This window comes from Octopus bimaculoides, chromosome 12 (genome assembly GCF_001194135.2).
Source record: "Octopus bimaculoides isolate UCB-OBI-ISO-001 chromosome 12, ASM119413v2, whole genome shotgun sequence".
Lineage (NCBI taxonomy): Eukaryota > Metazoa > Mollusca > Cephalopoda > Octopoda > Octopodidae > Octopus > Octopus bimaculoides.
Genome location: NC_068992.1, coordinates 3,912,384 through 3,917,055, shown reverse-complemented (window position 1 = coordinate 3,917,055; position 4,672 = coordinate 3,912,384). Strand labels below are relative to the sequence as shown.

The 4,672-nt window shown below is 38.7% G+C and overlaps 1 long non-coding RNA gene across 1 annotated transcript in view; it reads left to right on the top strand.

Annotated features, from left to right (window-relative positions):
• The window catches only part of LOC128249185 (uncharacterized), a 201,660-nt gene that overhangs the window by 181,383 nt on the left and 15,605 nt on the right, over positions 1 to 4,672 (top strand). The window lies entirely within an intron of this gene.

Here is a 4,672-nt window from a genome sequence, read left to right as displayed (position 1 = left end):
TGTGTGTGTGTGTGTGTGTGTGTGTGTGTGTGTGTGTGTGTAGCGTATATGAATATCAATTGATGGAAATACGAAGTCTGAAGAACCTCATATTTCCCATAAAGTTCGTTACGTTTATTAACAATCAAATAACGATAAAAGGAGATTTCGAAACAGTCTGCAAACAGTCTCTTCGCTATGATGACGATTTAGAAACGAAAGAGTCCAGGAAACCGAACAAACGATGATTCTTTCACTTGGCTCAGTTATTGTTCTTAACATCAGAATGATTTATTGCTCGGACACCAAAGCTATATTTTAATGATTGACCGCTTATGCTCGTTTATGGTCTGACCCAATGGCACCGGCCTATATGTCGCAGTATTTATTTTCCTCCGACATTACAACTCTTCATTAATAGACAGACAGCTTTTCATCATATCGATTTCGGTTAGGTTAAATACTAGTCGAATTCTATGAATAATAATCAGTTCAGGCATACAATCTTGGCACACGCATAACACTTGCATGTACACAGGCACTTACACTCTCACACACACACGTGTGTGTGTGCGCGCGCGTGTGTGTACATGTATGTATTATGGACAGTATACTTAATATAGTATGAGTTTCTGAATTAGCCCAAGGGCTAATTAAGGATAATTATAGTTATGGTATTACATAGATTTAATGAAATGGACAAATGATGAGTAGAACCTGTGTTTACAAGACAGTATTACATCTGAGAATCTATTAAGTAATGAGGGGTTGTGGTGGAGAAGTATGATTAGCGATTCCGTTAAGCATAATTTACAAATGCCAACCCTTGTGTTGTCATTTGCACTGAAAGCACATAAAGTTTGTTTTCAAAAACAACTACAAAATAATATGCTTCTTAAATTTGACAGAAAGGAGCAGGTTAGTTCGCTGGTGTAATCGGTAACATACTTAGCCGCTTTAACAAAGGGATGTGGGTTCGAGTCCCACGCATACAGGAAATCCTACTACTTTTTTCTGTCGAGCGCTTATATGCCCCATTATTTGCACGCGATAAGAAGCTTATAAAAAAAATTCTATTCGCATTAATTACAGAATTGTAAAGCTCGACACAGCTTTACGAAACCATTCACACCCAAATATATATACATATATATATATTTAAATGTGTGCTATTACTAGCTCCATACCTCTGAATATACAATGGTTGGACAAGACTGTATAGGATGCCGTATATTTTCAGGCAATGATTGCCTGAAAATACACGGTGTTCTGTCGGCTATGCCTCTAATTGCCCAATTTTTTCCCCGTCATTTAACCCAGCATATGACGAGTACATATCTTATCAGGCACGAATCCTATCAAGAAATTTGCATGAATACAGTTTTAAAAATTGCATCAAGAACACCTTGAATAGAAGTTTACTAATTCTAAATTAAATAAATTAATACTAAACAGAGATAACGAAATTAGGGCAGACAAGGAAATGTATGCTTGCTTGCTTGCTCGCTCACTTGCTTGCTTGATGGGGTTCTGGGTATCTCAGGTTAGGGGTCATAGGGCCGTGATCATGCTTTGAGCCGACCAGGTTCACCAGTGCTTTCTATCGCTGGCGCTCCCGTGCCAACCCCTCTGTATCCTCCGAGGTGACGTCGAAGTTCTGGAGATCTTCTTTAATCACGTCCATCCATCTTGAGTGGGATCCTACCATGAGGTCTCTTTCAACTCGCAGCTGCTACATCGAATGAGGGTAAAGCTCTTGAAGGATGATCTAGCGAGAGACAAAGAACATGACCGTACCAGCGCAATCGACAAATAGCTATGAGGTGGAAATCTGTGCTCTGATGCGTCTGCGCATGCAGTTCATTGTTGCAAACGTCATGGTGCCATTTGATGCTCTCAATGATTCTCAAGGTTCTGCTATCGAAACCATCGATCAACTTTGCCGGGGCCTTCGACAGGGGCCACGTTTTTGCTTTCTCTCTCTCTCCTTCTGTATATATATGTATATATTTTAATAATAATAATAATAATTATATATATATATATAGATATATATATATATATATACTACCATAAAGATCTCCCAGACAGTAACACACTTTTTTACTTAGGCCTACTTTAAAAACAGAAGTGTTTCTATCTCGGAGATCTTTATGGTAGTAGAAAAGGTATTTAGCTCTTATTTCTAATGCAGTACGTGGCGATGCAATTAACTGACCTCTGACTATAATTATCTATATGATTATAGAATATTTGTATATATACATATAATATATATAGGATGGGCTTCTTTGCAGGTTTGAATGTACTCACAAAACTTTGGTAGGTCCGGGGCTATTTCAAAAGTTATTTGGTTCGCCTAGAGCGCCACGCGATGCGACCGAACCCAATACCTCATGCTTGGAAAGCAAACTTCTTAACGACGTGGCCACGTTTTGTAGTCTGTTGTCAGCTTCTTTATTTGTCAAATATTTCTCGATGCGTCCTTGTTCTAATTCTCTTATCTCTGTTTCTTATATTTTGGTTAAGTGTTAGTTTACTTAATTTAGTATTCTTTTACTTATGCCCAAGGTGTTATTGACGCATTTCTAAACCGAAATCAGGCAACGGTCTCTGCAGAAATCGTCGAAGAATTTGATAATATATGTGCAATGGAAGGCATAATCAACAGAACATTGGAAAAAATTCTTCGCATTCTGCATTCAAATCTATCCTAGGATGACGTTGTCTCTGAAGCATTTAGGGAGGATACAAACAAATACTGGAGTCGAGTGTCGCCTTCTTATAATCCCGTGTCTGTGTGCTTATGTTAGCAGATATTGCTGTCATTAACGTCACCGTCATCACCATCATCATCGTCGTTGTCGTCGTCATCATCGTCATCGTCATCACAGGCGGCAAGCTGGCAGAATCGTTAGCACGCTGGATGAAATGGTTAAGTGTATTTCGCGTGTCGCTCGTACTGAGTTCAAATTCCACCGAGGATGACTTTGCCTTTCATCCTTTCGCGATCGATAAATTAAGTACCAGTGAAACACCGTGGTCAATGTAATCGACCAGTCCTTACCCCACAAATTTCAGGCCTTATGCCTTCAGTAGAAAAGTTTATCATTATTATTATTATTATTGAGTGAGAGAGCAGTGCATGCCATCAAACAATAATAAATAATTGCCAACAACAATAATAATTTTATAACTGGCGAAAAGAAAAAGACACAAAAAAAAAAAGTAAAAAAGAAAAGTAAAAAGAATATTTAATCAAACAGTTTCCTTAAATTCTCCTGTCGTTTTATTCATTCCTCCAGGCTGTGATATTAATAACCCGCAAACATATTTCTCGTCATGCGTTTTGAGTATTGAAAGTATAGCAGATTCAGAATATTTTTTGAGAATATGCACTTCCAAGTTTTTTTCAGAGTTGTAGCCGTTTGAAGGAAAAGGTTCGGCAAGTTCTGTCGAACTGCTGTTATTGTTCTGAGGAGTTCAAATTCCGCCGGGGTCGACTTTGCCTTTCATCCGTTCAGCCTGACGTCATATCTGTGCCCATTAAATCTTTTGTTTAAAATCAACATAAATCAAGCCGTGTTTCGTGCATTCTGTCACGTACACCAAATAGGAATCTCTACATGTCCCACCTTCTGTATAAATCATAGCATTTCTGTAATGATTCCTGATGGAATTCACTTAACTCATCTTGTTGCACAATAAACAGGACTTACCTACCTTGCGGCTATTTTTCAAGGTACAGCGTGCAGATACTCCAATGTTAATTTTCTTGGAGTCAGAAACGGAGGTCAATAGTCTTATATTTTTATTCCGTCTAAAGGCTACAATAGGCGGCTGAGGAAATATCTATTTGAAACGAGGATAATTTTCAGCAACATGCTGGTAACTTTCATGCAACACTTGAAATGCCAGCGAAATTTCAGTGCCAGTTAATCACTAAAGGAATTCTGTCACATATTGTATTGTGTCTGATAAGATTATGCGTGAAGGTTTAACTTTCTTTGCTAATCTAAGCTATCTGATTTCCTATTTCCTTTAATCGTGATTCACTATAATCGTGTTTGACATAATAGTGTACGGAGCGTTGGTGGAGGTAAATGTGGGATGACGTGGACTTGCAAACTAACTCTGTCACTATTCTGCCCCCAGAAATCTTAACTTTTTTGTCCAAAAATTCAACGCAAGTTTTTGAAAAACAAAACGTAAATTTTATGTTGGACTTAAAGCCATAGTTTTTAGCATAACGGTCACGAAATGCAAGAAGTCGATTAAACTACCCTGTGATCCTTCCCAGACAAAAAATGGTTTCATCAATGAACCGTATTTTGTCTGTCTTTGTGTTCTGAGTTCAAATTGCGGCGTGGTCAACCTAGCCTTTCATCCTTCTGAGGTCGATTAACTAAGTACCAGTTGCGCACTGAGGTCGATCTAATCGACTAGCCCCCTCACCAAAAATTTTCGGTCTTGTGCCTAGAGTTGAAAAGAATCGTTGGCATTCCGGACAAAATGCTCAGCAGCATATCGTTCGTCCTTGCGTTCTGAGCTCAAATTCCGCCGAGGTCGATTTTGCATGTGTCTGTGGATATATTTTTCCATGTATACCTGTGATGAGATGGACGATAAGGTTGGGAGTGGCATCAAAATATTCTCTGGTCTTTCGCCCATCGGTTACCTTCCTTGGGCGGAC